Source organism: Zosterops lateralis (assembly GCF_965231275.1).
Source record: "Zosterops lateralis genome assembly, chromosome: 2".
In the NCBI taxonomy this organism is placed as follows: Eukaryota; Metazoa; Chordata; class Aves; order Passeriformes; family Zosteropidae; genus Zosterops; species Zosterops lateralis.
In genome coordinates, this window is record NC_139763.1 from 88208927 (window position 1) to 88221825 (window position 12899).

Below are 12899 nucleotides of genomic sequence, written 5' to 3' on the forward strand. Positions count from 1 at the left end.
ACTTCCCCTTAAACCCATCCTTCCATGGTGTTCAAGGGAAAAAATTCCAGGAGGACAGATGCCATGTGTGTAATAATAATCTGTAACAGATTCTCCATGTCCATATTACTGTTTGCACCCAGCCCAGGTGATAAGGCCTGAAAGCTGTTGCCAGCTGATAACTTTCTGGCAGGCTGTGAGAAATGAGCTCCCAACCAGGACTTAGAGAGTAGAGACTCGCTGTGGAGGAGAAATGCAGTTTTGCTGCCTGGTACCTATTTGCAGTGTCAGCAGAGGTGCTGATGCAGAAAGAGACCCAGGAGACTGAATTCCTTTGGACTTACATGGCCCAAAAATAACCGTGTGTGTTTTAGAGAGGACTGTAATGGATTACAAATAGACTTTGTATAAACACTACAATTTTGTTTTCATATAACAAGGTGATAAAAGCAAATACAGTATTAAGAATAAACTATACTGGATTTACTTACTAAGTAGGAAAGAAAGAGTAATGCTGAGGCTGCCAAATTTTAGCACTGACAGGAAGCTAAAAGCAAATAGAGCTTGTGGTGGCTGCTGTGACACCAGGGAAAAGACAGCCTTGGCACAGCTGCCTGAGATAGGTGCAGAGCCTCCAGCCATGGAGGCTTTGGGAACATGTACTGTGCACACTGCTTGGATGGAGAGTACAGCCCTGGACAGTGGGTAGGTGTTTCTGCAATTATTGTGAGGCCTGGCACATGTGAAATGTTTCTCACAGAACTGAGTTTGGTTTTTTTTTTTTATTTATTTATTTTTTTTATTATTTTTTTTTTCCCCTCTGCTAGTCTCTTGGGAAGCAGTTACAGGCCATCTCTTCTGTTTCCCAGCTGTGGCTGTGGCATGAAGCATCTGGCAGAGCTGGAACTGGGATACAGCTTCCTGCTGAGCAGATGTCTGTATATGTTGATACTGCTTTTGGAGGGATGGTTGTACTAAATGACTGGTTGAGCTTTGCTTGGCTGTGAGTTTGATGCCGTGAAAGTTGAGGGAACAATGGGATTAAGGTGCATGACTGGTCAATTGCCTTATGTGGATTAAGTGTGAAGCCTCTTTTCCAGTTCCCTAACATGCCATCCCATTGTCTTCAAGGGGAATGTGCTGCACCATGCAGCCAAGGAGCACCTATTTTGCCTTCTTGTCATTGTTCAGTTGCAGTTAATGTGTGCTGCTCAAACACTGCTCTGAGGACAACCTGCAGTGACATTACTGTGATGATGTTGGAGTGCTTCATAAAATTTTAGGACTTAATTTTTCAGAGTGCCTCGTTGAGGGAAAGTGAAAGGTTGCCATTTCCCCATTATAATGCATGGGAGTTGGACACAGTGAAGTTGAGAAAGGTTTTCACTTCTGGCTGCCCAGTTTTAGACCCTGTATTTTTTCAGGACACTTTGTGTTAAATGACAGCCTGTGTTTATGGTGCAGGTCCCACTGTAAGTTTAAGTGCATGGCCATTCTGCCGGCAGAGCAACCTTGGTCTGAAGAAAAACAACTAAGATCCAAGGAATGTGATTAGTAGGAACATGACTATGTGAGGAATTTTGCCATGCATTGCAAAAAAAACCCTCTATGGTAAATGCAAGGATCATGTAGGATTTCAGGGACAGGAGTTGACTGGCTTGACACTCAGAGCATCGTTCTTGTCTCCTCTCTTGCACGACCTGTATCCTCACGTGTTAAATGATTAGGTTGTTCCATAAAAGAAGCAACCTCTAACTGTGAATTACTTCCTCAAATACTTCCCATTTTTCATGGTGTTGTTCACCTGGACTTGTGTTTTTGCATGCACATGAGCAAGAGTATATAGAGAAAGTGAAAGTTATTCATTAATATTCTAACATCCTGTTCTGATCAGAGCTGAGTTCTCTAGGCTTCAAATGTGAAAGATCATATCAACTGATGAGAACAACAGGTCCTTACATGGGCAGCACGATTCCCATTTTCTGTAAATGGAAATGGAAAGCTGCAATTCTGATGTCAGTAGAGGGGGAGAACTGGGATGAAAATATATCAGTGTTCCTATGATGCATGTACAGCCTGAATGTTCATAACTCATTCAAGGAAGTGACCTTCAAAACTTGACTCTGCAAGGTTTGTTTTGTTTCATTTTAGTTTTTGTCCTGGTTTAGGGCAAATTTGGGAGGAAACCTCCAAATAGGATCTCTCTAGAAAGCAGACTCAAGTTGCCCCTCCCCGTACTGGTCCAGGAGAAAGTTTCCTTAGAGAAAAGTGGAAAAAACTGTTTATTCAACAAGCGAAGTGTTCACAAGTGCAAAAAAAAAAAAAAAAAAAGAATAATATGAAACAAAAAAACTTCTCACCATTCTGAAGAGAGAGAGCAGAATTGAGCAAGTCCTTGCCGTGGGTGTAGCTCAGCTCTCCCAGTCTCTTAGTCTCTTATCAGTCCCTCTGGCACTGGAAAATGCCGTCCTGGGCCCGAGTGGGCTGCAGGTGTGAGCTCCGAGTGCTTTTCTGGGTTTTCAGTCCAAAACAGGTTCAAACAGTTCCAAGAAAAAGGAAAAAACCAGTCCAGGGAACTTCTCTGCCTCTGCTAGCTGAAAACCAACTAAAGGCAAAGGAGATCTCTGTCCCACTGACTGTCCTTGCTGCAGACACCACCGTCCAGGAGCAGCATGTGGAGGAGTGAGTGCACTTTCTGAAAACAAACTCGGCGCTTCTCTTTCTCCTCTTTGCTCTCGGAGCCAGTCTTAAAGGTACAGAACATAATATCCAACAGAAACAGAACAGATGATTGGGGATACAAGCATCATAAAGTCAACCTAGGATAGTTTTGCAGGAGGGCTATGTATAGGAATAGGTTTTTTAAAATGTGATCACCTCAGAATCTGTAATTCCTGTCAATGTATATTGAGATAAGTTCTCTTTGTGAAAGAGCTGTAGAGGGCTGATTGCCTTTGCATGCTGGAAGTAAGGCTGTTCAGCTCTGAGATCTCTTAAGAATCTGAGGCTAAACCAGGAGCTTTAGTGCTATTTGCTCTTCTATCTTGAAAAATTAATGGACGTTCTCCACTGTAGCTATTTTTTTAAAAATAGTTTTCTCTGTGACCTTTTTTTCTGATATTTTATATGCTGTGTCTTTCAGTCTAAGGCTGTGAGGTGCCTTCCAGACTCCCTTATAAAATTTCAGGACCTGCCTTAGTGTTTCCTTTCCTCTTTTAGACTAAAGTGCTTGTTCATTCTGTCCCCTTCCTCCCCGCCCCCACTGCCCCGGTTTCCCACTGCTATCTCAGGATGCAGTGCTCCTGGTGCTTTGATATGCTTGGGCTTACACTTTCTATTTGAGCTGAGCTCCCTGTCATGGGATAGTTACAGGCCGCATTCCTGTGCTGGAAATAGATACTTTTTGCATAACCTGCTTCCTTATACCCTTTAGCATCTAAGGCCTCTGGTGAAGCACTGTCTCCACTACCATAGATGGAGCAGCACGGGAATCATCAGAAGCTGAGAAAGGTGACGGGGAGAATGGAAAAGTTGTTAGGGTTCTAAGGGGTGGAAGTTCAGAGAGGCTGTTGGTTATGAGATAACTTCACTGTATTATTATTTTTATTTAAACTAAATAACAGAACCCATCTTTTTCTTATTAGATACAGATACAGAAAAACCCAAAATACCTTATGAGAGTGACTTGATGCAGAAGTACTTATAATCACTCTGTGCCCTTAAGAAGAAATTATTCAGCAAGTTCTGCTTCTGATTTTGCCAAGAGGTGTCTTCTCAAGGCCTGAGCAGCAAAATTGAAATATTGCTCAGAATATGTTCTAATAATCATCAGTTGTCTATTAAGCTGTTGTTTTCTTCCTCATCAGAAAAATAAAAAAACTTAGTGGGTTTATTTTTTTGATAACAGGTTGCTCTCAATTTCAGGATTCTGTATATTAGGGAAGGATTGCCTTGTAAACACAAATTTCTGTAGTTCTGAGTTCATTTTTGCCTGTGGCTCTGTCAACAGCTACAAATGACTTTGGGAAAGTCACTTTTCTCATATGGGTATCTGCTTCCAGTCTTTAAAATAGCACTTCCTTTGTCTCTTAGCATTCCAGCTCTTTGCTGCAGGGACAGCTTCAAGTGACAGGGTCCAGTTGTTGGGTGAGGCCCTACTTGAATCTTGATGAACCTAAATTCAGCTTCCTGCTCCTGCCAAAGTTTCTTGTGAGAGCTCTGGCAATTTATTTGACATCTCTTTCCTAGCCATGAAATGGGAGGGATAGTAGGCAGTGTTATGCTGCACAAAAATATCCAGGAGGTGCATCTTCTAGAATGGACACATTTAGGTTGTGGTTGAACAGCTTTTGAAACTGATCTCAAATTGGGATTGCTGTGATCCAGCCCTTTTTCCCTGAGTGTGCCTTCCTCTGTGGGCTAGTACCTTCTGGAGCTGCCCTGCTGCGTTTTTTCACAGGGATAGTTTGTGGTCAACTCAGTTTCTTGAAAGGTCTCATTGAATAGATACAAATACCAACACCTGGGAAGGGCAGGATGCTGCAGGGAGTCAGGAGACCAGAGGAACTCAGGACTTCAGATTTGCCCAAGTTGCCAAAACACTGCAACCTAGAAAGACACTGCAGACATAAGATGTGGAATAAATAGCTATGTACAGGACAGGACAGAGACACCTTGTTCTCCACAGGCCTGGTATGTGGGCCTTCTTTGCTTGAAAGCTGGTACAGAGTGATATCTTAAAATAAGATTCTACAGTTTTCTCCAATCTACCTTGATTATGTTGAGAAATGCTCATCCTCGACTCACAGTCTATGCTTCACTCAGTCCCAGTGTTTCTTGTTCTTGAATGTACCTCCCTGTGCTAAGTCTCCTCCAGTTGCTCTGCTCTTCAGTTCATAATGTTTGTCGCTGATCTCCAAAGTGGTTCTTCCTTTGCCTTAGGCCTTTTCTCTTGCAGGGCAAACCAAATTCTCTTTCATGTTGTTCTTAATATGTAGGAGGTCACTTCCCCTTCTCTCTTTTTTTTTTTTTTTCCCAGGGTAATACAGGAGGGTAGGTTTAGATTAGATAAAAAGAAGATCTTCTTTACTGTGAGGATGATGAGGCACTGGCACAGTTTGCCCAGAGAAGCTGTGGAAGGCCCATCCCTGGAATTGTTCAAGGGCAGGTTGGATAGGGCATTAAGAAGCCTGGTCTAGTGCAATATGTCCCTGCCCATGACAGGGGGTGAAACTAGATGATCTTTAATGTCCTTTCCAACCCAAACCATTTTGTCATTATATGAAGTGCAACCCCTACCACCAAACAAAAAATCCCAACAGGAAGCAGGAACTGAAAACACTTGATTTGACTTGGTTTTTGAAGCTTTGTAGCAAGTCTTTCTAAAAGCATGGGAAAGTGTGTTGATAAGGCAGTGCCTCACTGAAGAGTACGTAGTTCCAAAATATATCTCATAAGGAACAAATCAGTGGAAAAAATAACTCTGGGGTTGTACATTTATTTCTTTAGTGTCCCTGCTGGCAGCAGACAGCAAAATACTTTCATTCATATCTAACGTTATTCATTTATATGTAATATATGTGTGTATATATATACACACACCATAACTTCAGTGTAGGACGGGATATGAATTTTTATGAGCAACTTCTAAATTTTAAAGTCTGTGTTTAACGAAAGACTTAGATTGTTTTTATCAAGTTGCAGGATGTTCATAGTAACCTGCATGCCCTGGCCCTATTTCCCTTGATTGATTCTGTGGGAGAAGTAAGTGCTGTGGTTAAGCAGTTCATGCCAAATTTCAGAGGATACTGTTAGGCTATGTGATAAAAGGGTCATAAACATAAAGGTGCAGGAGGTGAGAGAACCCAACCAGCCCAAAGTGGTACAATGACCCAAAGACATGACTTCTCCCAGACTGTCACAGAAGGGTCAGCCTGTGGTGTGAGTGTAAAACCTGTCAAGATGAGTCAACATGAGAGGCCGGTCGGTTCATTTGCAGTCATCCCTGGCATGAAATTTCTCAGGAACAAGTTCCAGATCCTGCACCTGGGATGGAGTAACTGCAGGCACAAGTACAAACCGAGACAGGAGTGTCTGGGGAGTGCCCTGCAGGGAGGGCCCTGGGGGTGCTGGCGGCAGCAGCTCAGTGAGAGTCAGCAGGGTGTGCCCGGGCAGCCCAGAGGGCACAAACCGTGTCCTGGGGGGATCAAACACGGCAGCAGAGCCGGGCAGAGCAGAGCGGGGATCATCCACTGTGCTCAGCGCTGCTGCCGCCTCACCCGGAGTGCCGGGAGCAGGGCTGGGCACCACCACGCCAGAGGGGTGGGAAAGTCTCTGGATGTGTGCAGAGGAGGGAAACAAAGCTGGTGGAAGGGCTGGAAGATGTGTCCTGGGAGGAGTGGCTGAGGGCTCTGGGTTCATCCAGTTTGGAGAAAGGAGAGGCTGAGGGGTGACCCCCTTGCTCTCTGCAGCTCCCTGAGGAGAGGAAATCGAGAGGGAAGTGCTGATCCCAAACTCCCTGGCATCCTGTGATAGTACTAGAGGGAATGTTTCAAAGCTGCATTAGAGGAGGTTTAGACTTGACATCAGGAAGCATTTCTTCCCCGAGAGGGTGGTCAGACACTGGAACAGGCTTCCTAGAAAGGCGTTGATATCCTAGGCCTCTCATTGTTTAAGGGGCATTTGGACCATGACCTTAATAACAGGCTTTAACTTTTGGTCTGGCCTGAAGAGGTCAGGCAGTTGGATTAGGTGATTGCCAAAGGTCCCTTCTATTCTATTCTATTCTATTCTATTCTATTCTATTCTATTCTATTCTATTCTATTCTATTCTATTCTATTCTATTCTACTCTATTCTATTCTATTCTATTCTATTCTATTCTATTCTATTCTATTCTATTCTATTCCATTCTATTCCATTCCATTCCATTCCATTCCATTCCATTCCATTCCATTCCATTCCATTCCATTCCATTCCATTCCATTCCCTGGCCATGCTCCGTGTGTAGTCGCTGCAGTTCATCTTATATTCTTATTCTATTTCTGACAGTTTCTGTGGGTGAGGTGCTCCCTTTTCCTGTGGATGCATTGAGTCTAAGTGCCAGCAAGTAGAGTCATGGCCAGGGATCACGGCACAAACCACAGGAAGGCAGGCCTCGTGGGCTATCACCTGTGTCAGCAACAGTGGAAACCAGGGCCCTGATCTAAGGCCAGCAACTGGAGGGATCCATGTTGTGTATGTGTGCAAATACCACACATTTCACTCTGATGAGTTTTCTTCCTGATCAGACAGCAAGCAGCACAGGATCAAGCCTACTGTCTATATCTATGTGAAGTTGCATCTGGTGGGGTTTAGATTGGGTTTTAGGAAAAATTTCTTCACTGAAGGGGTTGTCAAGCATGGGGACAGGCTGCCCAGGAAAGTGGTTGAGTCACCATCTCTGAAGGTAACTAAAAGATCCGTAGATGTGGCACATGGTTCAGTGGTGAACTTGGCAGTGGCAGGTTAATGGTTGGACTTGATGATCTTCAGGGTCTTTTTCAACCTCATAAATTCTGTGATTCTGTGATATTTCATGTAAGTATGTGTGTGCCTTTGGAATGTGTGTTTGGCCTTGCTACTGGTTGGATGTGAGAACATGAATCTGTATTGCCTTGCCTTCATGGGGCTATCAGATTTGGCAGCCCTTAGCAAGTTCTAGTTATTCTTTCTAGCTGAATAGCTGGAAATCTGAAATTTAAATATTGTTGATGGGAGGAGGCATGAAAATGGGGTTGGTTTGGCATGTATGGGTTGTTTTTTTTTTTTTTTTTTTGGTGTTAGACATTTGAGAACAAAGAACTTCAGAAATAATTTGGTATCTTTTACACAGATTAGTATTAGCACAATATTCTTAGAGGTTTTCCAGTGCTGGCAACTGGGACTAGGCTACTAATTACATGTCTTGGTCTCCTTTTGGCATTTCTCATTGGCCTTTCTCCATCTCTGGCATCTTGCTGTTGAATAAGAGCTTTGGTCTATACCCATGAAACTTTTCCAGGACACAGGATTGCCTGAACTCTAGGATGGGTGCCTGAACTCCATCCTAATAAAATGGCTTGGCTAATCTAATTATGAATGCAGGCTGCAGAGAAGTACACAGCTAGTTCTGTTGAGTGTGCAGATGCTGTTACAAATGCTGAAAAGTTATAAAAGTGTATTTATCTGAAAATAGCTTCTAGTGGATTTTGTGTCATCCACTTACCTTGTGATTCACCTGGTGATCCTGAACTGTGAAGCTGGAATATAAAACAATGGATGACACACCATGTGGAGTTTGGCACAGAAACGTTCCTTGCACAGTTTTTCCAAAATAAAAACTCAGTGTGTCGCTGACCATAGAAGTGCATTTCTTGTATTGTGTAACCATGCTGGAAATGTTTTTGAAGTATTTGCAGATGTCCCTTAGTGCCCGAGCCCTTTTCCTTTTCCAAGAAAGTACCGGGAGTGAAGGAAATCAAAACTACATTACGTTATACTTTTTTTGATGAGATAGCCACAGGACTAGATACCACTTTCTTTGCTTCTTGGTCTCAAAAAACTCCCCTCTCAGCTCTGAGACTCTGTTTCTCCTGGAGCCAGAACCGGCATTCTGCCCAGCTTCCCGAGATGCTGCTCCAACCAGCTGGGCTATTGCAAGAGAGGAACTTGTTTAACTTGTAATATGTGTAGCATATAGACCTTTGTTTTGTAATAGTCCTCAGATGTTTGTGAAGAGACATTGTTTTAAGCTATCCTATTTTCTTACTGTTTGTTTTTTCAGCTTCTCTATTAAGCCACTAGATGAATGCAATAAATATCCTGGGAGTAAAATTAGTCCATGTTATTCCAAAACTATAATAGAACTATTCCGTGTTCACCAGGACATCACTATTAAAGCAGAATGGAAAGCAGAGGCTGATAAATACATCTTAAGACAAATCCCTGAACTAAAATTGAAAAGCAAAATATCTGTACAATGCGTGTCCCTTTATGGTCTCCTGGCCAGGACTGCCCCTTTATTTATTATTTTTTGTTGCCACTGGGGCTGTTGGTCTGTGCTGTGTAGCAGGAGAGCATTAACCTTGTTTTTTCTTGGTTTGTGAAAGGGCGTAAAAAGCCAGAAAAAACAGACCCTCTTCAGTCATTTGTCTTCTCTACCTTCCGTGGTCCTTGTGATATGGCCAGTATTGAGAAATCTCTTTCCCAATCTAATATGAACAGCAGCATAGAAAATGTTTAAAAGTTCAGCCAAGGTAAAGCTTGGTCTTGCTGGGCCTTAAGGATACATATGAGAAGATCTTCCAGTTTTGTGTGTTTTTACCACTTCCTGGCTTAGTAAAATATGAACCTTTTGAACTGACGGGTCTGCTACAGCCACGTGCTGCTGTCTGCCTTGCCCTTTTCTCCCTCTTCTGCTGCTTTCCTTCAGGCATAACAATGCTGTTTGCACCTTACACTATTGTTTTTTATCCTGTTGCTGGTACTTGCATTTCTAGGAAATTCCAGGTCTGAATTCCTATCGATCACCTCTTACCTGGCCTGCTTGGTTGGTGGCAGAAAACTGGTTAAAAGCATACACAGGCTTGTAGAGATCAAGTGCAAATTCTGTAATCTGGTTTATTAAACACCAGCTTTACTGAATGCATCAATACAAAGGCTGGAATTTCAATTAGAAATCCTTTGCACAGAGTGCAATGACAGTCAATATTAAAAGTTACCACTATGAGAAAACCTGGAAAATTGAAATTGAGAAAATGCAGTCAGATGCCTTACAGATAGCAATGGGGAATGGAATATCTCTGTTTCCTCTGATGCTCAGTGCTCATGAGGCCACACCAGGCTGTACCCAGGCCTGGTCTTCCCAGTACCAGGTTGATGCTGACAAGAAAATGCAGCAAAGGGCCATGAGATTCCGCAGGATCTGGAGCACATACCATTTACAAGATGTAGGTAGCTGGACTGATGTAGCCTGAAGAACAGGCTGATTTTCATAGCCTTACTTTACTTAGGGAGTGTGGTAGACAAGATAGGTTCTTCTCAGAAATCCTCAGGGAGGACAAGAAGCAGTGGTCAATGGTCACGATTGGTGCCTCTGTAAGTCACAAGTGGCGGTGAGGAAAAAAGTTTTTCCTGGGGGTGCTGCCGTAGGAAGAGGTTGCTCTAGGAAGCTGTGGAATCACCAGCCTTGGAAGTTCTCCAAATTCTGCTGGACAAGGTCTTAGGTAATATGATACAGCTTTGAAGCTTGCTCTGCTTTGGCCATGGGGTTGGACTAGGTGATCTCAAGGGGTCCCTTTTACCCTGCATCATTCTGCAAATCCAAACAGAATCCCTGGATGTTTTATTGTAGCAGAAGGCTGACTGTTAAAATTTCATTTAACGTTAGAGTGATGAAGGGAGTATGCAAAAAAAAAAAAAAAAAAGGTTGATTTTTCCCTCTTTCTTACCACTCATTTTAAGTAGCTTGTGTTTGGTGAGCCTTCTTGCTGTTGCCACTGTTGTGTGATCATTGTTTTTGTGAGACGGTAGCTAGAATGAAATGTTAGTATGAGTGAGGACTGGAAACTATAATGTTGACCTTCAAAAGAAAGCCAAGATTTTTCTTAGCAATTACTGTCCTGAAAGTATAACCACTGGTAAAATAATGGGCCTGATATTAAAAGAGGATGCAAACTCAGAGTCTGCAGGGTGACAGAACTGTAAGCAATAACAACATGAGTTCATAAAGAATAAATCTTGCCAGACAATGTAATTGCTTTTTTTGATAGAATTGGAAAATTAATGATTTTAGGGAATCAAGAGGAAAGTAGGTATGTTTACTTTCTAACATGAAGATTAATTGAAATTCACTTGGGTAGGAAGAAGAAGTTGGGTGAAAGATAAACAGAAGCTGATTATCAGCAGTAGTGCAATGGTTATGTAGGTTGGAAGTTAGACTGGAGTTGTGTAACATTTCTGTTAATGATATGACAGAGGGAGAGAGAAAATTCTCTTAATGAGCTTTGAAAACAAACTGGGAATTGTGAGCCTCAGAGCAGAAAAATAAGGGGGCGATGGGTTTAGACACATAAAGAGAAAATAAAATGAGATTAAAGTTGGAGAACTGTTAAATCAGGAGAATGTTTGCTATATGGAGCTTATATCCTAAACCAAAGTGGGGAGAGAAGTAATGAAAAGAGAGGCCAACCTATGATGCTGAAACTGGCAGCTGTGGTCCTAGAACCCCTTTTAAGCAGGGCACTCAGCCTTGCTCCTGCCTCTCTGCAGGGCCACTTTAAAGCCCTTGCCCAGGTCATGGGGCTTGAAGGGCAGAGTGCACTGTGCAGAAATTCACTTTCTGCTGCTGTTGTGATGTGTGCTTGAGGCTACTCCACACACTGCTAGATCTGAAGGTGTGACTGCCCAGCTCCAGTTCTGTCTGTTACTGTTCAAAATTCTGCCAAGAGCAGAATGAACGAGTTCTGATTTTCTTTTGGATGGCTGAGCTCATTACAGACCTCTCCCCTCCTCACCTTCTGCCCTGCCCGTTCTGGAGGACCTCCCCTCTGCCCCAGTGCAGAGCTGTGCAGGGTGAAAGTTCAGTGCACAGAATGTGAACCCAGTCGTGTGCGTGCCCATTCTTCGTGCAGGCTCCAGGTCAGCCTCGTGCACTGTTCCGCCGTGCTGCTATTGATACTCCAAACACATGCTGCTGAGCACTGGCTTGGGTTTCCAGGGCTTGTACAGCACCCTGCCTGCTCCCTTCCCTCGGGTTTCACTGAAGACAGTCTGGATGCATAAATCTTACTTCCTTAGAAATCCAGAGTGGGAATAAGTTACATGATTTGGGGAAGGAAGAGTTGCCAGGATCTGTTACTGTTGCCATGTTGCAACTTCATTTATAGCTAAGAGGGAGAAATTTTTTTTTATTAAATGTGGAGACAGAGAGGCCACCTGGATAAACTAGAATTAACCCCTAAATGAAGTTTATCAGTGTCCCTATTTCTTTTGGAGCTTAAAAGAAAATTCATCTAATTTTCTGTATGTTCATCCATTTACTCTTGTAGCAGCCTTATGTGTCTCCTTAACTGTAGAGACACGCTGAAGTAACACTAAAAATCTCAAGGACATCTGATCCTGTTAGGAGCAGTAGAATTGCTTATTACTTTTTAAATCCGTAGGAATGATATCCTGGGTATTTCAGACTGTAGCAAGTTTTTTTCCTTGGAGTTACAGCAGACAATGCTACTTCAACATAGAATGTGGTCACTTGCTATGGGAAGAAACCCTGTTGTCAACCTGCATGGCTACCCAGATGAGCCTCAAAAAGATAAATCATGTCAGGGTATAAAAACCCTTCAGATTCTGTAAGAATGAAAGGAATGTACAACACTTTGGAAGCATGTGGCTAGGATTCTTTAACTTCATCATCAAAATTAATTGTGTTTTATGTACACGAGTACTGGAAATAGGGAAGTTAAAAATATTTTAGCTCTTTCAGCATTTCCATCAAAATAGCTCTTTAGAATTATTAACACCCAAGGATCAAAACCATATTTGTTTGCCTTCTTCATATATTATGCTCCTTGTCATATAGCACAGCAAAGAAAGCAAAACACTGCAAGGAAACGTTTCCATATGCTAATGTTTGCCATTAGAGCAGTTCATTTCAGAAAGGTTAGAGACAATATGACTAATACTCCTTCAAAAAATCATGAAGAAAATAATGCACCGTGTATGTATGATGCAGAATGAAACATCTAGGGAGGCTCAGCCCCATGGCAAGACTGTCCACAACTGCTAAAAGCTTTAACAATAAAGCAGTTATTGGGGTATATGGCCAGATGTAGCATCATTTTGCTTTTTTTTTTGGTTTAGATGGATGCATCTAAAACTGTACCAACTCGTCAGGTCAGTTTC

General features: G+C 42.6%; 1 protein-coding gene across 4 annotated transcripts in view; it reads left to right on the forward strand.

Moving 5' to 3' along the window:
- TSPAN9 (tetraspanin 9) overlaps nucleotides 1–12899 on the forward strand; it is a 174725-nt gene that overhangs the window by 50308 nt on the left and 111518 nt on the right. Inside the window, exon 1 of one of the 4 annotated variants that reach the window (XM_083855606.1) lies at nucleotides 2714–2732. The exons of the other annotated variants lie outside the window; for them this stretch is intronic. The gene's annotated coding sequence lies outside the window, so the exon portion shown is untranslated. Of the gene's footprint in view, nucleotides 1–2713; nucleotides 2733–12899 lie in introns of those variants that run through there. 4 annotated transcript variants of the gene reach the window in all.